Source organism: Balaenoptera physalus, assembly GCF_965194825.1.
Source record: "Balaenoptera physalus genome assembly, chromosome: 11".
Taxonomy (NCBI): Eukaryota; Metazoa; Chordata; class Mammalia; order Artiodactyla; family Balaenopteridae; genus Balaenoptera; species Balaenoptera physalus.
Genome location: NC_138896.1, coordinates 98,300,585 through 98,327,387, shown reverse-complemented (window position 1 = coordinate 98,327,387; position 26,803 = coordinate 98,300,585). Strand labels below are relative to the sequence as shown.

The 26,803-nt window shown below is 38.4% G+C and overlaps 1 long non-coding RNA gene across 1 annotated transcript in view; it reads left to right on the top strand.

Moving 5' to 3' along the window:
- Positions 1 to 26,803, top strand: part of LOC309637551 — an 864,945-nt gene that overhangs the window by 595,479 nt on the left and 242,663 nt on the right. Inside the window, exons 9-10 of the long non-coding RNA XR_014250634.1 lie at positions 6,296 to 13,799; positions 20,134 to 20,241. This is a non-coding gene — a long non-coding RNA (uncharacterized lncRNA). The remainder of the gene's footprint in view (positions 1 to 6,295; positions 13,800 to 20,133; positions 20,242 to 26,803) is intronic.

Below are 26,803 nucleotides of genomic sequence, written 5' to 3'. Positions count from 1 at the left end.
AATATCCATAGGTATTGTAAATAAATTAATTCTTGTGTCAAATAAATTTGGGAAACACTGAGTTAAGCCAAGTTAAAAAGTTTTTATCCCCCAGAACCTTTTATATGCTAATGTGAATGAATAATTTCTAAGAGAGACTATTTCCAAAATTGACCATGGAAACTTTTTCCTGAGGATCTTAACACCTTCCAGGATATTTGCTTGGGAAAGTGAAACTATTCTTTAAAACCAACCAAACCAAACCAAAACAACAACAATAATAAACATTTTTTTTTAAGCCACTCTACCTGAGTTATAGACAATACATTTATTTAGAACCTTTCATATTCTAGAAGGCATGAGTGGTACAATTAATATTCTTTGCAGGGAAAGGGCAACCAGCCGAGTTGGAGAGAACAGGGGGAATGTTTGGATTACTTTCCACCTAAGGGTGATTTCTGTGAATTCCTAAATGCTTTAAATTACTCTGTTACTAACCATTTATCTGTGGAGCTCCCACAGCCACCAATAGTCAATTACTTGGCCATTTTGATTAAAAACGATTACCAGAAACTTTGTTTGCAGCCAACTGCTAATTTCCCTGAAGAAAAATATCTGCTTAAAATGTAAAGACTTGGCTGTAAGCTTTACGAGGCAAAACACCTTGCCTGTTTTGTATAAGGAGTTAGGCTGAGTGTGTGATACAAAGAGATACACACTCCTGCCCTGGTAAGTCCTCTTGCTTACTGGGTACAGCACATGAACACTTCTGCAGTGACGGGCACACTTTGAGCCAGGCCCATCCATTTGAGCCCAGCCCGACCTCTTCACCGCTGCCTGTCCTGACACCTAATTTAAACTTATTTGATTCTCAGTATATAGTGGAGATAGTAAACTTATTTTACAGAACTTTTTATAGTGTTTGGAGGGGCACACAAAGTCGTTTGCCCGCAGTAGACACTCAATTGCAAGTAGCTGCGACAAGTGTAACAAGGCGATACAGGAAGTCAGGGGAAGGCAATCCCGCATTGCTGCAGCTGAACAAGGCAGCTTCTAACTTTATGCTCTGTCATCCTTAACGTAAATCTTTCTGCCTCTTGGCTGCAAGAGGGCTGCTCCCCATCTAGGCATTTTGGCTGTGTTCCAAGCAGGATGAAGAGGGGTGGTTGAAAAGAGTCATGCCAGTTGAATTTGGCTACTTTCTATCAAGAAATCAATAGCTTTCTCTGAATCCCACATAGTTTATTCTGCTTATATTTCTTTGGCCAAAACTGGGTCGACAAAGCAACTCTTAGGTGCAGGGGAGTCTGGAGAGGAGAGTAGTTTAAAAAGTCACCTTGGTACCTGAATAAAGCTGAGAATAAAGAAAATAAAATAAGATGAAACAATAAGGGGAGAGTGGATAGCATGACAGGGTAAAAAGTGGAGTCTGCCCCAGGGATTTCACTCACACCTCCCAGTCATCAGCTGAATTTTGACCAGTTGGCTCCAATTTGTACCCTAAGATACAAAAACGCTGACTGGTTTCTTGTCTTTGGCCCCAGAGGAGATGGTAATGACAGCTCTCAACTGTTGAGCATTTACTACTCTGTTCCAGGTCCTCATGTAAGTACTTTACATGTATGATCTCATTTAATCCTCAGAACAGTCCCGGGAACCAGGTACTATTATTATCCTCCTTTTACAGAGAAGAACTGTGACGCACAGAGAGGTTCAGTAACTTGCCCAGGCCACACAGCTTCTAAAGGGCAGAATTAAGGCTCCTCCCCAGGTGGTTTGGATCCACAGTCTGAACTCTTTAAGCACTATTCCCTATTGACTCATTTAAAATGAGTGAGCTTATATTTATCATCAATTCATTTTCATCAAAGGGGCAAAGGAAATTTAGTTGGGGAAAATTATAGTCTTTTAAACAAATAATGTTGAGACAATTAGGTATGCACGTGGAAAGAGATGAATTTAGATCTTTAAGTCTCACTGTACACAAAAATAAAATCAAAATGAATCAGACTTAAATGTCAGAACTAAAACTCAAACTTTAGAAGAAAATCTTTGTGACTTTGGGTTAGGAAATGACTACTTAGATGCATCATCAAAAACATGATCCATAACAGAAACTGATAAATCAAACTTGATCAAAATTAAAAAACTTTTGTACTTCAAAGGACACAATTTAACAAATGAAAAGATAAGCTACAGACTGGAAGAAAATATTTTCAAAGAATGTATCTGATAAAGGACTTGTATCTAGAATATATAAAGAACTCTTACAATTCACCAGTAAGACAAATGACCTGATTAAAATTGGACAAAAGATTTGAATAGACATTTTATTAAAGAAGAAACACAAATGAGTAATATGCATATGAAAAAATGTACCACATCATTAGTTATTAGGGAAAAGAAAATTATCATCACAACGAGATTCTACTTCACATTCACTAAAATGGCTTTAATTAAAATGATAGACAGTAATGTGTACTGGTAAGGTTGTGAAGAAACTGGATTCCTTACATCCCTGGGATGTAAAATCCTATAGCCATTCTAGAAATCAGTTTGTCAGTTTCTTAAAAAGTTAGATATAGTCTTACCATTTGACATAGCTATTCTGCACCTAGATAACTACCCTAAGGAAATGAAACCTATCGTGATATAAAGACTACAAAGATTTGCACACAAATGTTCATGACACCATTATTCGTAATAGCCAAGAAGTAGAAACACACCAGATGTCTGTCAACAGGTGATCAGGAAAATGTGCTATATCCATGCAGTAGAATACAACTCAGCAATTAAAAGAAACTAAATACAGATATGCTACCACATGCATGGTCCTCAAAAATATTAAAGAAGCCAGAGCAAAAGGCTACATATTGTATGATTCTATTTAGGTGAAATATCCAGAAAAGGGAAATCTATAGAAAGAAAGCAGATTAGCGGTTGCCCAGGCAGGGAGTGAGACTGACTGCAAAATGGCCATGAGAGGTCTTTTCAGAGCGATGGAAAAGTTTTGAAACTGCATTATAATGATATTTATACAACTCTAAATTTACCAAAAGTTTTAAATTGTGTACTTAAAACAGTGAAGTTTTATGTTATGTAAACTGCACATCAATAAAGCTAGTTTTTTTTTAAGTGGTCTCAAAAGAAGAGAGAGGTTGTATTCTAGATACCCCTCTCAACTTTGTGTTACTAATGAATTTAGAATGAAATGCATAAAACTGAGCAGTTCCTGAGAGAATCCAGGCTGGATTTCAATGCCAAATGTTGAGTTGCATTCTGTACCCATTCACTGCGAGTATTTCATAGACTAAGCCTTTACTTTACTCAAGCTTCCAGCCCCACAAGAAGTGCATTCCAAATAAATAATAAGTAGCAGGTCTATAGAATATTATCATTGACTTTGCCCACTTTTGCATCTTATACAAATTCTTTTTCAGTGTGTGCTATGGAGTTAGGATTAACAGGGAGTAGAGATTCTGGGGTGGGTCCTTGTGCACGTCAAGGTCCTTTGATGGCTACAGTGTCTCTTTTTGAAGTGGTCATTTGTCCCTTTGTCATAAAACCTTATATTAAATTACTTTTAAATGACTTTTTTGGTACAGGATCTGGCACAGTATTAAAATGTGCATTCTGGAAACTGATCTAATTTTAAAAGATTTTCACAATTGAAACAAATCTTCAAACCATCAAAATTTGGCATTTCTGTCAAACTGAAGTTTCACCATCTCCCTTGGGTAAAAGCTGTATTGTGTACAACTTTGAAGTATTCGGAAAATATATGTTTGATGTTCCAATTGTGAAAAGCTTTATAGAGCTGGCTGACATTATTCCAAGGATGTAGCATTTCTCTGTTCTTTAATTAAGAACATTACACTCTGCCTTTTAAAAAAATTTAAACTGTGACATGTTTTCTCTAGACCCCTTAAGAAGAATCATGTCGCTTACACAAGTCTCAAGTTCTGCCTTAATGCCACAAAAGAAGATGAGATTTTTGTTTTTAATTATAGAGGCCCTGCCTACATTGTTTTAAGCCTTGGAAGCAATTTATGTCGCACCAGGCAGTTTGTCCTCAGATCCCCGTCTCCACTTCAACTGTGTTACAGCAGCATATGGTGTCAGAGCTGGAGGGACCTCAGAAGATACACGGCTCAACCCGCTTACTTTACACATGGGGGACGGAATGCCCGGAATGCCCAGAGAGGTTCTGTAACTTGCTTCATCCAAAACCACATAGCCAACTGGTGGGTCCCGGCCCAGTGCTTGTCCTGTCAAACTGCTCTCTCAGAATCTCAGAATTTCAGAGCCCGAAGAGGCCTTTGGACAATGCCAGCCAAAACTCGTCCTCAGAGAGAGGCAGCTGACCACAGAGATGTGAAATAAGTTCTGCAAGGTGGTCTCAGAGCTCTCTTCCTCTTTGATAGCATCCTTTTAGGATGTGGTGCTGTTGTTCTGGAGCATTTTTAAGATTCATATAGGTAGGGCACAATTCTAATAGTGCAAGTTATTTTCAGTATCTTGCTACTGTAGCAGGCTACCGAGAGCAAAGATGAGTGAAATTGTTTTAGCCTGTGTAAGTGAGTATTTAAGGAAGACCTGATGGTGAGAAGTGGTTGGGAAGTAAATGCATTTTATTTTTATTAGGAATGTAATTTATAAATTAATTCACTTTAACATGCGTTTCGGGCTTATTTTAGAAAGTCCTTTTTTGTTTATAGAGTGCTTTCATATTTATTATTACCTTATCACATCATCCTAATAGCACCATGAGGTTGGTATTGCTATTCCAATTCAACAGATAAAAGTATAGAGCATTAGAAACTGTTGGCGGATTGCCCAAGGTCACACTGCCGTTAACTAAACAGAGTCGGTGTTTAAGGCTTGGTCTTTTCATTCCAGAACATATATGCTCTTTCCAATCTATCTTACTACATTTAGGAATTTAAGATATTATTTTCCTGTAGTTTTCAGTCTCCTGATAAAACAGTTTATTACAGACTGTATCTGTAAGCAGGCTAGTTTGAGAAAATTTAATACAACACAGGGGCTGCTGCTGTGACTATGTTGTTGTTGTTTCCAAGTCCTATTTTGTTGTTAGAAGAGTTTAACCTTAGATTATTTTCTTCTGAAATACAGAGACTCACGAGAAGCATTCCTTGCTTTTAGAAGGCAAGATATTTTCAAAGCTGAAATTGCAAAGCAAAGGAATTAGGAATGATTATGCTTTTCATATGCATTCAGTTTATTAAAGATTTACCAAAAGAATCCTATAAATATGCAAAAGTGTTCTTTATGCATTTCAAATATGATTCAGTTGACCAAAAAATTTTAATCATTTTGTAATCAATTTTTTCAAGAAATTTATCTCTTGTTCTTTGTCAACTATATTTTCTCATTTCTCAAAAAATTTTCTTTTCATCTTTGAACAGTGAGATTGGCCTCATCCTGTGCCTTCAAAATTAGTGATGAGTAAAGAATTACAAAGAGATCAGGGGAAATACTTAATACTGAACTTGGATATACAGCAACAGGAACTAACTTGGAATTCCTGAATGATAGTGTAATCTACTCTGCTGTTATTGAAGTTTCTCCTGTTCTCATATTTGTAGCCCAAGAGGCAGGTCCATGTGGCTTTCAGTTTAAGTGAAGAATCAAGAGCTTCATTCCTGAGGGAAGGAAAAGCAGCAAAGAACTTCAAGGTTCATGGTGTGTGCACAAGCACTCTTTGATTTATTAATTTATTATTTTTAGTCTGACCATAAAAGCATTTCTCTTGTAACTATGTTTGTTGCCTGAGATGAAACATCACTGATTTTTAAAATCTTTGGGTGAAGACTCTTTTTTCTGGAACGTGGGGAAGGCATGGGGGTAGGGCTGGGTATTTGTGAGTTGAAAGAAAAGAGGTTGGTGGAGAACAGATGGCCTCCTCCATCCATGCATATTCATGAGTGCATTTATTTCATTATGTCGTCCCCTGGGAAACCTTGTACTTCAGCTTTTATAAGTTTGTATGGCCATCAAATTGAGCAGTCAGAAGCCCTCTGTCAAAGAGTGTGTTGCTGCAAACTTTGAAGAAAAGTATGTGAAAGCCTTCACTTATCACTTTTGTCTTGACTTTTCATCACTGAAACACCTGTGATTTTGAGAGCTAAGACAAGAATGTCATTGAGCATAAAAAATGTTAAGTGTTGATAGCTGAGCTGACACGTTGCCTTAATCAGATGGCGGCGTGTTATGTTTAGAGTATCACTAAGCACATTGTTTGCTAATTTCATAAGAAACATGAAATTAAAACATGTCTGTGTGTCTGTTACAGCATCTCCAAAGTTCATGCCAGGCCCTCCTCATTTGTGGATCTGAAATGGGTCACCTCATGGTTTGGAAACTGTTCATTATTGAATTCCCTGCGTATCTGACAATTTGGCAAGGAACTACCTGTTATGTGCTTCGTCAAATTCCTTTCCACTGGACCAAAACACAGAGACAACTGTGAGCAGCACAGATTTTTTTTTCCCCCTTGCATTATAAGCAAGCTTCTGGCTAGTGCTTAATGAAAGCATCTCAATTGCCTTTGCTTTAAATGCATTACTGTCTCCATGCAATTCCACATGCCTTTACCTCAAAGAGGAATAAGAGCATTTGTCTATTCCCCTTGTTGCCTGGCCTTGAAGAACTGTTGAGGTATGATAAATTGTTTTACAGATCTGTCAAGATTATTACTTGTGAATTTCTCTATCAGGTGATAAGATGTCCTCTGCTCTGAGAATCTATGTGGAAATTGAGGCATGCATGAAGTCTACCCACTTGGATGAAGCAGGTCATTCATTTTCTTAAAATCCTTAATAACCATGATGGATTTAATAATAACAATAACAGTAACAAGAACATAACCTAACATTTATTAAGCATTACTATGTGGCAGGCACCACACTAAGAATTTTACAGAAGACTTATGACAGTTATACGATTAGTATTTGCCTTTTGCAGTTGAAGATACTGATGTTTAAAGAAGTTGGGTATCTTTTGTATACTGTGTCAAGAAATATGAGACCCTTTTAAACAAAATGTTGTCTCATTCAATTCGTGTGATCTCTCAGGAATAAGAGGTCACAAGAATCATAAGAAGCTGAAAGATCCCATGAAGTCTAGGCCTGAGTAGATTTCATAACAAGAAAAGTCACTTGCAAATGAGTTATTGGGCATCAAAACCATGGGAGAGGAAACTATTTTGCAGAGATGTAGAGAACAGGGAAGCATGTAGTTGAGTGGGGGTGGCTGAGTCTCTGATAGTTCCGTAGCTTCCACCTGCATCTCCCAGGAGCTCCAACTGCAATTCATCTCCATGTGTGATCTATAGTCTTACCGTAACCTTCCCTCGACTTCAGGTAGCTTCAGTGGGTTTCTGTTCCTTGCAACCAAAAGTTTGAACTTGCAAATAATGGAACTAAGATTCAAACTCTTGCTTTTAGACTTTAAACCAAAGCCCGCACTTGCTCTAAGTCATCCTCTGTTTTTCTTCCACACTGGAAGAAAAGGGCCCAGTGAGTATGGCCATGGAGCAGCAACACGTCTTTTTAGAGCTATCAAGTGAGGAGACAAAAACAAATACGTAAAAGAGGAGGCTGTGTAGACAATGATTTCTGGTAGAACGGCAATAAATCTAAGCAATAGATAATGCTAGTCTAAGACTACCTTTATTAAAACACATTTTTTTTGTTTTTAAAAGGTTATAAAAATGAAAATGCTTATTAAAAGTTCTTATTATAGTAAAAGTTTATGACAGGAATACATAAAGCAAAAGCTAAAAGCCCTCCTCTTGTTCTCCCACTCCAGTCATCAGGGACCCCTTATGCACAGTTTGGTATGTGGCTTTTCTATGTGGCTTTTCTATGGGCAGACCAGATACATGCTTATAATGGGGTTGTGTTCAAACACTTCATACCATTCATACTTGCTTCTTATTGATTTTACATTATACCATGGACGCCCTGAGGTATGAATACACTCAGATTTGGCCCATTTATATTCAGAGCTACATGGCATATACCATGGTGCACCAGCTCTCTACTGATGAGCATTTGATTGTCTCCACATTTCTGCTCTTACATACCAGACTTCAGTGAACAGAAACAGTTCTCTTTAAAGTACCTCATTTACTCATTTTAGACCATATTTCAGAAACACTGCTAGGAGGACTAAAAATGTAATCATCCACCCTTATAAATCCTAAAAGGCAGGTAAGTGTAATAGGCATTCATCTTCAAGTATCACCTAAAAATCAGTTTGGAAGACATTTATTAAGGTCCCATGATGCTAGCCATTAATCAGAATTCCTCTGGGTTTTAGTGTGATTCAGGGGAGGAAAGGGTATCATTGCTATGCCTTTTGTCTATCTAAAAAAGGTTTTAAAACATTAAAAAATAACAGTGATTAACCACTGACTCTCGGGGGAAATATGGGATTGCTCTCTGACTAATTTACCCCTGACTGCTAGAAAACCACCTAGTAAGCAAGTATTTATTGATCACCTATGAAGTGCCCAGTACAGATACAGGAAAAGATCTAGGATTTTTTTTTTAATCCTTCATTCAAGAACCTATACTCTATGAGCAAGTAGAGCTGGAAAGGATGAATGGGCTAAAGTAATCACACGTTGTCACTGATATTTTAGGACTTTGTATGTATGATTTCAGAAACAAGGTAGATACATGCAGCACAGAGAATATAACAATATTGAGAATATTTAGAAAACTTCTGGTAAGGTTTTATGAAATATGAGGATTTTCCTTACCAAGAATGCAAAAACACATCAGTTAAAAGCTGTGTTTTCTGAATATTTACTTCCTTCCAAAGTCATAGTAGATAAGGAAATCTTCAAAATTAGTGAAGCGATATATATGATAGCTATCTCCATACTTCTTTATTGAGAGCCAGTTAGGTGAAAATACCATGTTTAACACTTCAGAAGATGTCAAGACTGAAAAAAACACTATCGCTATGCAACAGGAACTTAAGGTTAATGCTGTATAATAAATAGCTAGAGTACACATATTTTTAGCTTAAAAAATGTAAGAGTTATTATTAAGGACCAATTTGTTTGATGTTTTCATCAATTTTTTCTTAGAAAAAATTAAACAGCTATGTACGATTTTCCTAACAATACTCTTCTGTGCCTATAACTACCCAGTTCAAGTGGTTGGCTTTGCTTTGTTGCTAGGTGAGTCGAGACTTTTATTGTGATGAGTAATTACAACTGACATTTATTGAGGGTTTACTAGGTGACCAGCACCATACTACAAGATTTAGGTGGATTTTAAAAATTCTTCCAGCAGGCTCTTGTGGGAAGGTGTTTACAAATGCAGAATCTGACAGCTATTAAATGGCTGAGCCCGGGTCCCGGGCCAGGTTCTGTAGCACTCTGTACTGCTGTGCCAATGTTTACCAGTCATTCTCAGTACACTTTGCAATGTTTGCCTTATCTCAATACCACCCAAATAGTACTTTCTTAATGTTTATCCTAAATCAACTCACTTTTTTATACCTGTTACTTATTCTAAGCATTTTGGGCCAGAAAATTTGGGGGTTTATTGTACTAGTTATATGTTTTCTCTGAAGGGTAGTCAAATAAATAGATAACCATGTAAACAAAAATGTCTGTCCATGTGCCACCTGCAATGATTTTGTTTTATTATGCCTGTTACTTGTACCACACTTGGGGAAACTCTTCACCCTGAATTATTATTTTTAGCTTTTTCTTTTTTATTTCACCATATGCTCTCTGGGTACATGTTCATTAGAGTTCTCCACTTCCTTACAAAGAAGAGTGACTGTGTAAAATTAGGTTTGCATTTCAAGCCACCATGAAAGCAGATGTTTGTGTATGGAGGAAATAATTAATCCAAAGGGCTCATCTCACATAAACTGAATACAACAGGAAATACGCTTTCAGAGGTAATCCTAACAGATATAACTTTACAGTTAAAATTGTCAGCTGTCTAAAGATACCAGAATATACGCTCACCAGCAAAGTCTTGCCATGTAGGACATATAATTACTCAATTATTCTGGCTTTCTTTAAAAGGTATCTTAAAAATGAAAAGGAAAAAAAAAATAACAGAAGAAAAGGGTTATGTGCCACCATTTGGATTAATTGATAAAGGGTGTCATTTAATTAAACTAGTTAATTCTTATTAATATTGCTGTTATTATGATTATTGTTATTATTATTAACTTTATGAAAAAATCAAGAGAATATATTGTTCCAAAGGGTATTTAAGGTCTTTATTCATTTTGAGTAATCAGAGGATCAAGTATAACTTACAGAGCAATATATCTAATCAGAAGAAGCAATTGCCAAAAGAGAAAATATTATTTCCCTGCTTGTAATCAACCAATTTTTGACTTTATAATCCCACATAGAAAGATTAGTTGAGAAAATCATAGTGATAGATAAAGCTACCCTTTCAGAAAATTACCTTTCAGGACCATGCAACAGACACAAATTAAAATGAATTGAAAAGGGATCAGCAAAATTTTTTTACCACATTTTGGACTCTTCCCAGTTAGGACAAAGTCCTCATTGCTTATTCTGAACAGGGAAACCCATTAATTTCTGCAATGTGGGCAGAATATAAAACATCAACGTTCATTGGTTTTTAGAGTTTTAGAAAAAGGCAAAAATCTTCATTAATTGTCTCATCCTGAGAGGTAGATAGGTGTTACTCAGCTTTCTCTCTCAGTAATTTGGAAGTTGAAGCAAAATGTTAAATTGCTTGGTTCTGTTTTCAAATTTTCCCCTCTACCTTTGACTCAAGCAGGTGGTCAGTGTTTGCATTCAAGACCTGGGATCCTGCAGCTCAGGACCTCAATCAGTGGTTCAGAAATAGTAGCATCTTATCTCCAGGGGGTATCAGGAGCACTCCCGAGAAGACTGCGTAGCTCTGTGCTCAGTGCGCCAGTTTTGTACTTCGGAGAAAGGAGAGGGTCTCTTTCCCAAAAGCCCATATTCAGAGGGAGCGCAGCAACATGGTACAGATGCAAGCTCTGCTGTGCCCCTGCAGTGCAGGCATGTGACTTGGAGAGAGGAGTAGAGTTGGAAAACTCAAGACACTAGATCTGAGGGTGGGGCTAGCTCTCGATGTGGTTTTATGTCAAAGCAAGTCTAGGTTTCACCCTGACTTCATTTTAGGTCCTACATTCGAGAACACATTTTTAGGTGGGAACGGGGCACCTAGAGAGCCCTCTGGGTGTTATGAGTTTGAAGTAACAGACCTGCAAACAGACTGTGTTCTTTCTCTTGAATTCTGAATTTGCTATTGGATATTTACCCCTAAGGCATTTCCTATTTCCTGATAAGGAGGTATTTTATAGTAAAAAGAGCCATGAACTTAGAAATGAGGAAGCCTTCAAGAAACTGAAGGTTATTTTTGTTGTTTGTTTGCTTGATGGGGGAAATCATGGCCATATGGTGAAAACTTTGCTTTACATTCCAGCAATCTGCTTCTAGGATATAATGGAAAAGTAGCCACATAGTTGACCAACAATAAATAACAAATACACAGAACTTAGCATAGTGCCCGGCAAGAAGGAAGCACTAAAGAAATGTTCCTTTTATTTCCTTGCTCTCATTTCTCTTTTGAACCTTGAGAATGGAATATTCCATATTCCTTCTTTTCCTGTCTGGGAATTATTTACTCACAGTTACATCCCTGCTGGATTGTGAGTCCCTTCGAGGGCATCAAATGATGTCTTATTAATTATACTACCTCTCATTCCCAACCTTATGGGGTACTTGTAGCACTTACACACAATATGTGCTCAATAAATGTTAAAAATATAGTTGAGAGGAAGTACGGTGTTACAACTGGAGGTTTACTTCCTGTGTTCAGTATTATATTTCATTAAAAGGATCTAAATCGCTTGTTTGAGAAAGACTACCTATAGGAGATTTGTCAGCGTGGACTCATTTGGTAACTTGAAAAACTTGGTAGATTAGCTTTACGTGTTAGGCTCTTGGATAGTTTTCATGGCACCCTTATTGTGTTGCTTCCCACTTTGGGTTGAACGTCTGTCCCTCAAACAGAAGTTTCTTGCTTCTTGCTTCACTAGAATAGCTCTTGACTTGATTGCAAATTAAAACTCTTGAAGGGGTAGCTCACTCCAATGATTTTTCAACCACTACACTGTTAGTGGGGATTTGTGATTATCGCCACTGCTCCAAACTTCTATAAGCATTTGCATTTTGAAATGATTAGGATGACCATTCACTGAGAATGTGATATGTAATTTTTTTCTTTTGGTGTTTTTGAAAGAAGAACAATGAGGAGAGAGTAAATTGCTATTGTATCCATTTGGATAGAAGCCCATCTCAGGGCGATTCTGGGGACATGGCTTAAACTTTGGCTCCTACTGTAGCCTTTTAGAAGCATTTCCTCTTGAGTCATTGAAGGGCTCTTAGAGCCTCACAGCTTTCCAGAAGCTATGAATTCTTAATGAAAGATGAAATTTGACTTTTAGTTGGAGGTTTTATTATTAGTGCTGCAATAAGAGAAGACGTGGGGAGACAGAAAGCAGAATACACCTTTTTTTTTTTTGAAGATTAAAGTTGCAGTTCTTTCCCTCCCTTCCTGTTTTCCTCTGTCTGTGCCTTTTTTTTTTTTTTCTTTCTCCCTCCCCCATAATTTGCAATAGCAGCTGGGAGAAGTAGTGCTTGAATAGTATTACTCAAAGCATGGTCCATTTATGATGATCATCAACAGAATTAGATGGGATGTTTATTAAACATTCAGATTCCTGACCATTACACCAAACCTACCAAATCAGAAAAATCTCCACGTTATGTGGATTTTTTTTTTAACAAGGTTTTTTTTTTTAAACAAGATTTTTTTTTTCAACAAGTACCTTATTTTATGCTCTTAAAGTTTACAAACAATTTGGGCTGTGTGGTTGAATTCAGGGAAATAAAATCAAGCCCAGTTTAAAAAAATCTTTTCTCAATGCCTGAATACCTTATTTTTATAAGTAACTTATAAAAATCTCATTTTGAAAGATGCTATTTCGCCTATTATAAAATATGAAGGTTCATGGCTGGCACTTCTGTGGCAGTCCAGAAGCAATGGAACGCGTGCTTCCTGGGTTGCGTTTCACAGCTACAGTGGATAAATTGATGCAGTAAAACAAAACCCCACAGAGAAAACCTCAGCATCTTCTTAAGTCTTCATTATGTACAACAGCATCTCCATGGCTCCTCCTTAACTGAGATCATATGTGACTTCATCAAGAAGATGCCCCATTTCTCTGTCCCTAATGGAGAAAATGGGTTTTATATAGCATGTAAATCATACTCCCTCCTCTAAAATGATATTGATGTAACCAAATTTAGTACTGATCTCCTGCTTAATATGTTTTTAAAAGCAGCAAGGAAATCCAAATTTCAATGCCAAAATCAATTCCTGTCATTCCATAGAACTGTTAAAAGGTTTCATTCTAAAATCATATTTCTGTCTACCAAACCCTGACATTTGAGTCGATGAAATTGTTTACCCTTGATTTTTTTTTTTAAATCAGTTTACTGAAATGTTTTGACGGATGCTGTATAATCATATCCTCTATTACCAAGTATCGTTCATGATTCTTAAATTTGATTTTAATCCATTTTGCATATATAAACTATCAAATAAAAGCCAGTAATGCTGTGATGGAAATTCAGCCCCATATGCATCTGGGGGATAACTTTTTACTTCTTTCTACAGGTTCCCTGCTGACAAGTGCAAAACAAAGCACGACCGTGAAAAGTGGATTGGAGGTGAAACTACTTGATGGTAAGAAAGAAAGTCACCAGAGTGGTCACAAATGTATCTCAGGGTGAGGTCAGGGGTGAAACAGGAAGAGAATGTTGAAGAGAAGGACACCACACATTTAAGTGACTATAAGAAGAACAGAAAATATTAATGATATGACAAGGAAAGAAAGGAATGATATAATTCAGCAGTGTGAGGTTAAAGGCATAGTAGACAGAAAGGTCCCTAAAGATGTCCATGGTCTAAAACCCCAAAACTGGTAGTATGTTACATAACATAGCAAAGGGGACTTTGCAGATTGAATTAATGTTAAGGGTCTTATAATAAGGAAACTTTTGTGGACTATCCACATGGGTCCAATCTAATCACAATAGTTCTCAAAAGCAAAGAACTTTCTGCAGCTGGAAGTAGGAGAGATGAGGCAGGAAGGGAAGTTAGAGCAGGTCAAAGTGTGAGAAGGACTCAACCCACTACTGCTGACTTTGAACATGAAGGGCCACAAACCAGGGAATGTGTAGGCCTCTCGAACAACCCCTGACCAACAGCTGGTGAGAAAACAGGGACCTCCATCCTACAACCACTTGAAATTGAATTCTGCCAATATCCTAAATGAACCTGTAAGCAGATTCTCCTCCAGAGCCTCTGGTCTGTCTGAGACCTGGATTTTGTTCTTGTGAGACCAAAGCAGAGAAGTAAGTCCAAGCACCCTGGCACTTCTGACCCACAGAACTGTGAGGTAGTAAATGTGTGTCACTGTAAGCTGCTAAATTTGTGGTACTCTCATATGGCAGCAATAGAAACCCATAAGAAAAAGGCAATGGGGTTTTTGCAGGAGAGATGACAAACTCAAATCTAGAATGGACATGGGGAGAGAGGCAGTAGTGGTAATGACTCTGGACTTGGATGAAATAGTGTTCAAATCCAGCTGTCACTTACTAGCTGAGTGTTCTTGTTACTTAGGAGACCACACCTTTATAACAGTTGATTTCGTCCTCTACAAACTGGAAGTAACAACAGCATCTCCTGCACTAGCTCATGGTGAGACTTAAATGAGATATTGGATGTATGAGCACTTAACAGTGCCTGGCAGAGAAATGGCACTGAGGAGAGTGGCTTTTCCTAAAACATACAAAGCATTCTCTTGTCCCTCAAATCCAAGGAAAGGTGACAATGGACAGGCTTTACCTGAGAGGATTTGCAAAGTAGAATCATCAAGGGAAAAGCCAGGTTCCAGCCAAGGCCTGGAGATGGAGACATTGTGCTCAGAAAAGGGTCTGGAGCAAGTGGTGAGCCAAAAGTGACTCAGAGCAGCCATCTCACATTAAAATACGCATAAAGATCACCCAGAGACAGAGAATTCTGGACAGATGGCAGAGTAGGAAGCAGTGGGAATTTATCTCCCCACCCAGACAACAGTTGCACTGGCAGAATCTTTCTGATATAACTATTTTGGAACTCTGGAGTCTATCGAAGGCTTCAACTTTCAGGGGAAGGCTTGGGTGATAAATTGTGTTTAATTTTGGTCAATTTCAGCTCTTAGCATGGTACCAGCTACCCATCTCCCACTCATTCCAGGAACCATGGGCAGTCTTAGTTGTTGTACCTCCCCCCTGTTGTTGTAAGCCCCTCCCTCTCTGGCTGAAGTGACCTCCAGGTGATTTAAAGGAATGGCCCCCTTCACCGTTTCCTTCATTTTACTCTTCTTTCCCCTCTTGGGAGACAAACATTAAAGACTGGGACATTTTAAAACAACTGCACAAATGAAAATATTAGGAAGTGACATGTGCTGTGCATGTCCAGGGAAAGGTTCAGAAAAGACCTATGAAGACCTTAAGTTTACACCACAGGCTGATCCTCAGCACAGAGACACCTACAACAATGCAAAAAAGACAATAAATAAAAACAAGAACAAAAAGCCCAGCAAACCCTGAGGGAAGGGAAGAATCTGATTTCCAGAGTTACCACATTATAATATATTATATATTATTATATTCAAACACCCAGTATTCATCCAAAAAATCAGAAAGCATATAAAGGAGCAGGAAAGTATAGTCCATTCAAAGGAAACAAATAAATCAACAAAAGCTGTCCCTGAAAAAGACCTAACGGCAGATATACTACACAAAGACTTTAAGACAACTGCCTTAAAGATGCTTAAGGAACAAAAGGAAGATGTGGAGAAAATCAAGAAAACAAAGTACGAGCAAAATGGAAATTTCAATAAAGATATAGAAAACCTAAAAAAGAAACCAACAAGAAATTGTGGGGTTGAAAAGTACAATAACTGAAATAAAAATTTCACTACAGGGATTCAAAGACAGATTTGAATAGGCAGAGAAAGAATCAGCAAACTTGAAGATAGGGCAATGGAAATTATTGTTTCTGAGGAACAGAAAAAAAAAGATTGAAAAAAAGTAAACAGAGTCAAAGGGACTTATGGGACACCAAGTGGACCAACATACTCACTGAGGAGTCCCAGAGGAGAAGAGAGAGAAAAGGTAGATAGGACATTTGAAGAAATAATGGCTGAAAACGTCCAAAATTTGAGGAAAGATATAAATATAAATATCCAAGAAGCTTAATGTGCTCCAAGTAAGATGAATTCAAAGAGACCCACACTGAGACATATTGTATGCAATTTTCAAAAGTCAAAGAGAGAATCTTGAAAGCAAGAGAGAAACAACTCATCACATACAAATGGTCATCAATAAGATTATCATCAGATTTCTCATCAGAAACTTTGGAGGCCATAGGTAGTGAGCTGATGTATTCAAAGTGTTAAAAGAAAAAAAAATGGTCAACCAAGAATCTATCTAGCAAAACGGTACTTCAAAAGTGAGGGCAAAATTAACACATCTTTGACGGGAGATGTATTACGGTCACAGGAGTTAGTTTCTGCAAAAATCCCCCAGTCAATAATGTGTTAAGACATTCCTAGCTAAATAAAAGCTGAAGGAATTTGTTACCACTAAACCTATCCTGCAAGAAATGATGAAGGTAGTTCTGCAGTGTGAAATGAAAGGCCACTAGAAAGTAACACAAAGCTATACGAAGAAATAAAAATCCCAATTATGGTAAATACATGAGCAATTATGAAAGCTAGTATTATTGGAACATGGTTTGTAGCTCAACTTTTTGTTTTCTACATGATTTAAAATACTAATATATTTTTTAAAAAGCAATTGTTAGCCTAAAATCTAATATTATTGTAATTTTGGCTTGTAATTGTAAATTTTGTTTTCTACATAATTTAGGAGACTAATGTATTTTTTAAAATTATTACTTTGTGTTTCTGGGCGTATAATGTATCAAGATAAGAAAATCAATCAATGTAATGCACCATATAAACAGAATGAAGGAAAAAACCCCACATGATTATCTCAATTGATACAGAAAAAGCATTTGACAAAATTCAACATTCTTTCATGATAAAAACACCCAACAAAACAGGAATAGAAGGAGGCTACCTCAAGATAATAAAAACCATCTGTGAAAAATCCACAGCAAACATCTGACTGAATGGTGAAAGACTGAAAGAAAAAGATGTCCACTTTCACCACTTCTATTCAACTAGTACTGGAATGCTAGAGAGTTTAATTAGTCAAGGAAAAGAAATAAAAGGCACCAAATTGCAAAGGAAGAAGTAAAATTACCTCTATTCACAGATTATATGATTTATATGTAGAAAACTCTAAAGATTCCACAAAAAAACTATTAAAGCTAATAAATGAATTCAGCCAAGTAGCAGGATACAAACTTAGCACATAAAAATCAGTTGCATATCGATACACTAACAATGAACAATCTGAAAAACAAATGACAAAAACAACTCCGTTTATAATAGCATCAAAAATAATAAAATACTTAGGAATTAACTTAACCACTGAGATGAAAGTCTTGTACGATGAAAACTATAAAGCATTGTTGAAAGAAATTTTAAAAGGTACAAAAAAATGGAAACACATCCAATGTTAATGGATTGGAAAACTTTATATTGTTAGATTGTCAAAACTACTCAGAGATCTACAGATTCAATGCAATCCATATCAAAATCCCATTGACATTTTTTGCAGAAATATAAAACTCATCCTAAAATACACGTGGAATCTCAAGGGACCCTAAATAGGCAAAACAATCTTGAAAAAGTACAAAACTGCAGGGCTCATACTTCCTTATCTCACAACCTACTGCAAAGCTACAGTAATCAAAAGAGTGTGGAACTGCCATAATGGCAACCACAGAGATCAGTGGAATGGAATGGAGTGGAGTGGAATGGAATGGAATGGCATAGAACAGAATAGAGAGCCCAGAAATAAACCCTTGCATATACGGCCAAATGATCTTTGACAGAGCTGCTAAGATCAGTCAATGGGAAAGGACAGTCTTTTCAACAAATGATTCTGGGAAAAGTAGATATCCACATGCAAAAGAATGAAGTTGGACACTTATCTAATACCATATAAAAAATTAATTTGAAATGGATCAAAGACTTGAATGTAAGACCTAAAACTATAAAACAGAAGAAAACATAGGGCAAAATCTTCATGACTTTGGATTTGGAAAAGTTTTCTTGGATATGACACTAACAGCACAGGCAACCAAAGAAAAAATAGACAAATAGGACTTCATAAAAAATTTAAAAATTTGTGTAACAAAAGTTGATATCAATAGAGTAAAAAGGGAACTCAAAGAATGGGGTAAATTATTTGCAAATCAATTATCTGATAAAGGATTAATATCCAGAATATATAGAGAACTCCTAAAATTCAACAACAAAAATACTTTATTCAAAACTGGGCAGGACTTCCCTGGTGGCACAGTGGTTTAGAATCCGCCTGCCAATGCAGGGGACATGGGTTCGAGCCCTGGTCTCGGAAGATCCCACATGCCGCGGAACAATTAAGACCCTGCGGCACAACTACTGAAGCCTGCGCGCCTAGAGCCCATGCTCCGCAACAAGAGAAGCCACCACAATGAGAACCCCGTGTACTGCAACGAAGAGTAGCCCCCGCTCACCACAACTAGAGAAAGCCCACACGCAGCAACAAAGACCCAACGCAGCCAAAAATAAATAAATTAGAAAAAAAAACCTGGGCAAAGGACCTGAAAAGATATTTCTTCAAAGAAGATACACAAATGGCCAATAAGTACATGAAAAAATGGTCAAAATTACTGATCTTTAGGAAAATGCAAATCAAAACTACATTGAGATACCCTTACACCCATTAGTATGACTACTATCAAAAAAATAAAAATAAGTGTTGGTAAGAATGCAGTGAAATTGGAACCCTTGTGTGCTGTAGGTAGGAACATACAATGGGTACAGCTGCTATGGAAAATGGTATAGCAGTTCCTAAAAAAATTATTAATAGAATTACTATATGATCCAGCAAGTGTAATTCTGGGTATATACCCAAAAGAACTAAAAGCAAGATCTTAAAGAGGTATTTGTACATTCATGTTTATAGCAGCATGATTCACAATAGGTAAAATGTGGAACGAATGGACAAGCAAAATATGGTATATGCACACACTGTAATTTTATTCAGCATTAAAAAGAAGGAAATTCTAACATACGATACAACATGGATGCACATTGAGGACATTATGCTAATAAATAGGCCAGTCACAAAAAGACAGATACTATACAATTCCACTTATCTGAGTGAGATAGTTAGAGTTGTCAAAAGCATAGAGACAGAAAGTAGAATGGTGAGTGCCAGTGGCTAGGGGAGGGAGAAAAGAGGAATCATTGTTTAATGGATATAGTGTGTCAGTTTTGGAAGACGAAAAGAGCTATGGAGATGTATGGTGGTGATGGTTGCACAGCATTATAAAAGTATTTAATACACTTGAATTGTACACTTAAAAATGGCTAAGGTAGTAAATTTTATGGTATGTGTATCACAATAAAAAAAGTAGAAACGAAAAGATCACGTGGAGATCTGGGTCCAAAGCAGACTCTGATTCAGCAGGTGGGGTGGGGCCCAAGATTCTTCATTTCCAACACGTTCTCAGGTGATGCAGGTGCTGCCGGTCCACGGACCACACTATGAGTAGCAAGGAATTAGAGCCCACGAGAGAAGGACGCTCACCATCTCCCATAACACCGCTGGACGGTCATGAGAGCTGAAGCGAACGAAAAGCAATGAGAAGGGTTTGCTGGGCTGGTGGAAGCAGGACTGAATGGGCAGGCTCAGCTCAGCTGTGCGGGGAAGGCCTCCCCGCTTTGTCCGTGCGCGTTCCCGGTGCTGGGCGTGGCCCACTTAGACACAGCTGTGTGTGTCTGTGTATTGTCAGCACCTGCAGGCAGACAACTCCTCAAGCTTCGCTGTTTCCTCACGGTCTCTTTTAGAAAGCCCACACTAGTGAGAAAACTCAGGAAGCGGGTCCTGCGGAAAGATTAAACCCAGTCTCCCTTCTCCATGCGCCAGAGGTGAGGTGGAGAGCAGAACTGAGACAGGTAGGACATTTTTCAACAATATTCTTTTAAAAAAGTAAGGTCTTGGCTACATATGACTTATGCTTCCCTTCCTTTTCAGTCATTTCGTTTTTCAAGGTACTTTCACATCTCACCTTGTTCTCACGGGTTTTTTTGTTATTAAACTCTAAAGCCGTTCACGTGCAGTACCTAGGTGTGGTGTTTTGCATTCTCATCTGAAATGAAATGTTGGTGTCCCTGCAGTCTTAGAACACAAGGTAGTGAATCTTTTCTCCTCCATATTTCTGTTGTCTTTTACATAAGGACGCGCTGTGCTCATTACAGCCTCAGAGCAATCAAGTTCTGCAGGCCTGTTATGGCCTCCAGCCTGAGGAGTCAGGAGAGTGGACTGACTTCCTGTGAAGGTTCCTGGCTAGTGCCTATGCTTAAAAGACTGGCTGTGAGGGATTAAGCTTTTTTGGTTTTTTGGATTAATTTTGGGTTTTTTTCTTTTTCTTTTTTTTTTGCTGGTGTAAAATGTATTGAACTCTTATAGTAAATATTTTATGTAAACTATTCTCATGTTCCTGTAAAGCAGGGCAAAGTGATAGTAAAAGTACAAGGAGGCAAGGTATATATTAACATTTTAATATATTCATTACTGTTGATGTTTTTGTTATCAGTTTCAAGACTGACTGATACAGTTACTGACTGAACTTTATGATCTACTCCTCAGGGATGCAATGCCTGAGTGAATTTATTAACTTCTTTGGGTTTAAGTGATTTAATGAAAAATGAATTTTTAAGGAAAAAGATGGCAGGTAATAAATACGAGCTACTTCCCACCTGCTTCTGATATGCAATGCAATGGTAGTTCTATTAACTTAAGCAAAAGGTAGATCACTTTTAGCCACACCAGAAATAACCTTCCCTGAACTTTGTGAATGGCAATCAGAAAAAGTAGCCCAAGGTCCCTTGAAGTTCCTCACCAAGATTTTGTCTAAAGTGAGATTTTAAAAGCGGGAGGGACTTGGATATTTAAAAAGACGCTTATTATTATGAAGGGGTTAGACTGCAAGAAATTTCCAGATTAACTAGTGCTTAGTCAAAGTGAAAATTAAGAATTTTGACTCTTGATGACGCTACTGCTTAAAAGGAAGGTTTGGTACGTTTCTTTTTTATGTCCAGGGCTTCATTGCCTTGGACACTTCACTTGTGTAATTTGGGGCAGCCAAGTCTTTGAAACACAATGGCTGAGGAAAGAGTTCAGCTGTCTTTACCTGATACGAGTTATGTCAAGATGTATTCAGTCAACTGCCAAATATTTTAGTGCTTATTGTATCTCAGGCACTCAACTAGTCACTACCGAAGCAATGGTGAACAAATCGCGCATGCCCCCTATGGTGATAGTTCTGTCTGGGGAGGTGGATGATAAACATATACGGACATGAATATTGATAGGGATAAATGCCATGAAAGAAATAGAGAGAGGGGCGTGATAGGGAAAAATGGAAGAGAGAAGCTCTTCTTGCTAAGAGCTAGGAGGACACTGAGATCGTGAAGGGGCTGGAGTTCTCAGAGACCCCTCTCCAGCCCTGCCTCCATCTCTTACTCTGGGCACCCACTTTGAAGAGATTGCCAGCAGAATAAAAACACGGAGTTTTAGGATCTCCCCAAGGTGGCAGTTATTGAGCCAGTGACACCTTCACACAGTGGGTCTCAGACTTGGTTGAACTTGGCAATCACATAGGGAGTTTGAAAAATAACTGATAACTGATGCCCACCCCCAAAGCGTCTGCTGTAATTGGCGTGGCGGGCTGCCTGGAGAGTTCGAGAAGCTCCCCAGGTGACGCTCCTGTAAAGCATGGCTGGGGAACTCCTCAGGCAGAGGTTCTCAGCCACTCAGGTGCATCAGCATCACCTGGAGGGCTTATTAAAGCACCGATTGCTGGACCCACCCCCAGATTTCTGCTTCAGTGGGGCTGGGGTGGAGCTCAAGAATTTAACTTCCTAACAAGCTCCCAGGTGATGCTGCTGCTCGTCCGAGTGCTCCATTTGGAGAGCTCTCCCTGTAATCCACATAATCGCGTTACTTGCTGGAAGGGCGGCATATAGTGGAGTAAAATTAGAACCCTGACGGTCATCACAGTGTGCTGCTTCCTCACCCTTCTCCCGCTGGAGAGAAACACAGTACTAGTTAAAAATCCCCACTTCTATTTGCAAAATAGGAATTTTACTTCCTGTTCTCCCACCATTCTTTGCGACATAAGAAAGTGGAGAACAAAGACTGTTCCCCCAGTGGGAGACCATTTTGCCTTTTGTGTCTTAGTACCCAGCAGTTAGTTTAATCAGAATTTAATTGCCCAGGTAGAAATCAGGTAATTTTGTAGCAGAGTTTATTAAATTCCTCTCCTGGTGTCTCCTACCACTTTCCTTTGCAGCTTTTCCATCTCAGGTGATATTATAAAATATCTAGGCTTCATGCTACTCTTGGAAGTCTCAGCCAGGTAATCCTCCCTAAGTGGTGTTTTCTGTGAACTTGTTAACGTATGACTTAAATAGTGATGAATGGTAGAGACTTACACGAAGAGGAAGAAACCAGCTATGAGGACTGAAGAGCCTATGGGGCAAGACATTAGGCCTTCTTCACCTTTTGGAGATGGGAAAATGATTTAAAAGTTCTATTTGAGAACTCTGTTCCAGGTGATATCCCAACTCAAGGAAAATAATCAACTTCTGGGCTCCTTACCTGAAATCTGGGGATGCATCTAGCCAGCATCAAGTACCTGGATCCAGGGGCTCACACAGTCTCTCACCACCCCTAGACTTGGCTTTTTCTGTGTTGTCTTCAGTTGCCCATTAGACTCTTCCACAGGGGTGGCTAAGATGGTGCCCACCAGCCTCTGCTTTTATTCTACCAGTTACATCCCAGGGGAAAGCAGGTGCCTTCGTCTCAGTGACTCCAGCAAAATTCTCAAGGCTGAGTCAGGTGGCACACTCTGTCCCTTAACTAGTCACTGTATGCTGTTGACATGGAGGGCATCCTGACTGAGATGAGGACTAAGGTTGTCCCTAAAGTAGAGATGAAGGGAGAGCAAAAGGCATTCAAGGCTGGCATAGGGGAAGAGGAAAAGAAAGAGTGTAACACATGGGGAATATTCACGATACTTAGCAACCTCGATAGCATGGGAATTGTCCAATGAGAACAAAGGTCTGTGGGGTTCTGGGGGACCCAGCGGAGAGAGTTGCTGGATCAGGGGATATCCTGGGGCTCTCAGGGGTAGGGGTAGGAGAAGCTAGGAGTGACAGCAATTTACCAGCCACTATGCAAGTATTTCAATCTTTTATCAACCAATGTTGCTGTTATTGTGTATAACACCAAATACCAACTCTGGTACGTAGTCAAAATAAGAGTCCATGCTGTAGGGCAGAAAGAACCCAAGAACACTCTCAGAAATCCTTTGGAATAGCTGTGCAGTAAAAGTACCTTGAACTTGGAGACCATTTATTTTTTACTTTTAAAGTTCATTTGCATATTAAGTGTGTTTTTAAAAGTGAGTGAACAAACATCACCTGAGTGCAAGTAGCCAGCAGTGGACTACTGAATGTGTAGAAGAAATTCAAGTCTCACATTCATCCAAATTTTGTGTTCTATTCTTTACTATGTATTTACTCTCCTTACTGAAATAATATTTTAAGTGTTCCACTGGGAAGAATGTAGTTTTATACTTGTAGGTTATTGGCAAGATGTTGTTTTATTGAATCTACCCATTTGTGACAATTGAGTCAAATTAGAGCAAATTAAACATCACCCAACACAACAGGTTCAATGTTCAGACAATTTTCTTGTGTCTTGGTGCCACGTCTTTCAAGAGTCCAGAATCGTGTAATTATATAAGTATAGATGATGACTGTATTTTTTATTGTATTATAAACTTCAGTAAGTTTGAGTTTCAAAAACTCATCACCGAAGAGCCGTGCTCCCAAGTAATACCCATAGGTGATCAAGCACATTTTCAGGCTCCAGTGACCATTCTAAACACATTTTCAAGGGGTACTTGTATTATTGGTAGATTGAAAGGTCTCTGTTGTGGTCAACCTCTTTGATCACCTCTGGGGAATATTCATCAAAGGAATTTTTGGGTGAAGAAAAATGGTGAATGGCAGAGGCCTTATTTTACCACAAATACTATAATTTTATACAACTAATTTACATTAAAGAAACTGGATTTTGTGGTAAGAACACACATCAAACTAGTGTGTGGGCATCAAAAAAGTCCCAAGTGGCCACTCTGATGGATACTTTTAGTTCTGTCACTGCCAGTGATTCAAGTTTAATCTGTTCTCATGGAAGTGGTTTGTCTAATACGTTGTTGACGCTATGACCATTGACTTTCTTGAATTCCAAAGTACATTTTCCCATCAGTCACTGCAAATTAATATTTTGAGTCTTTGAGCTTGTTCTTCCTTATACATACACATACACTCGAAAGAAAAACAAAACAAAAAATAGACTGGCGCGGAAAAGCAGTATTTTGCCTATTGTGTAAGGATTTGAGTAAGGTTTGTGAGGCTTTGTAAGGCAATGTATTGGAGTGATTTTTATTCTATAACTTTGTAAGAAATGACACATTTATTTCACTAAACCAATATTCAACTCCTCTGAGTGCCTAGTTTGCCTGGCTAGTGGGAAATTTAGTTTTAATCATTATTGGGGTTCCTTGTCCCTTAGAGCTATCTAAAGGTCCCAGAATCTTATATTTTCCACTTTGAGACCCTGTGGGTACCAAAGTTTTTCTGTGTGAATATCTGTCCCTTTATCTTCTTCGCCCCACTGCAAAGAATCTCTTCCATTTCGTGGGGGAATCTTTCTTCCTCTCCTTATATCTATCCTCTCTTTCCAGCTGGCTCAGTTAACATAATCACCCTCAACATTTCCTTTTTTGTGTGTGTGTGGTGGGGGGGACACAAAAGTGAGCTGCTATTTTCACTCACCAACACATATACTCCTGAGGTAAAGGAATAAAAATGTCAGACTTTTTAAATGGGCAGGGGTTAATGCAGAAAGAGCAAAATCAAATTAATAACTTTCAAAAATTATTCTGAGTATAAAAATTCAAAATTCTTTTTCCCCTGAATATTCTTGTAAAATCAAACCTCTGAGTAGCTGTGCTGCATATTTTGGTTAGCTTTATGTAGCCTTAGGATTCCAAATTATTCCCCAGGGCACATGTATTATAGCTGGAGAAATAGGGACATAAATTCTCATTTGATTCTTCAAAACCATTTGGGTTGGTAGCCATTATCTCCCTTTCACAGGTGAGAAAACTGAGGCTCAAATAATTTGGGACCTATGCTAGGTTAGTGATTGAGTCATTCAGCAAATTCTTTGAGTATTATGTGCCAGACAGTGTTCTAGCTACTAGGGATACATTTGTGAAGTAGAATGACCAGCTCTCTTCTCGTGGGGAGCTTCTATTGCAGTTGGGAGGGTAGAAAACAGGGGAAAAGCAAGAAGTGAATAAATAATTTCATATTATGGTAATATGAATAGTTAAGAATTATTGAGTTGTCAGTTTTTGCCAGTCCCAGGTATAAATGCTTAACATGTATTATCATCTAATCCTTAAAAAAAAAAATCCTTTGCAGTAGGGAATGTTTTACTGTTTTAGATGAGGAAACTAAGGGAGGCCCAGAGAGGTTAAGTGACTTGTACATAGTAAGCAATGGATTCAATCCCATGACTATATCATGCTGAAAGTAAAAGAGGTCATGGGGTGGGAGTGGGGTGGCGGAGGGATGGAGGGGGGTCCTTTCATAAGGTTGTGACTGGCCTCTCTGGAGTTACATGTGAGCTGAGAGCTGAACTGAACGGTGAAGATAGCAATGAAAACATTTGAGGGGAGGAGTGTTCCTGTGCAAAGCCCCTGGGGTAGGATGGGACCAGTTGAGAGGTCCATGTCTATTGGAGCCCTAAGTTCAGTGATCTTTCTGCCTTATAAAGAGGAAACCACTAACTGTGGGGCGTCTAGCAAATCAAAAACGAAGCCTTTTTAACAAAAGGACAGCAATGGCTAACAGAGGTTTTTAACCTGCTTTCTGAGCACTCAGTAGGTGTTAAGATTTCCTCAACAGCCTCATTCAATTCTCAGTTTAGGCGGCTAGCTGAGGACACCAGGGGTATCCAGAAGTTCACATTTTCTCTCAGTAATCGCTTTCATAAACATGGGCCAATTTTTCTGATCCTTTCTAGCTCTTAGTTTTGAATCAGAATGATATTTTAGAAATAACTATTCCTAGTATGTTGCTGAAGAACTTTCCTTTCTGTTTTTTGAAGTTTGGAGAACAGATTTATATTTTGTCTCCTAGATTTATCCTGGTTAGCTAAAGTTGTCAGCAGCCACCTGACCTCTTCACCTTTGTGAGAAGTCTTTCAAGTATAGAACAGTGTGATGGATGGTCTTCTCCCTAGATGGAGGATTGGTGTTTGTCAAAGTGCTATGTTTCTGAGAGCACAGGGCGAGATTTCCCAACCTGAGAGGTTAGGCATCCCCAAAAGATATTTTGGTTCCAAGGTTGAGCGGTGATATCCATGGACTGGGTC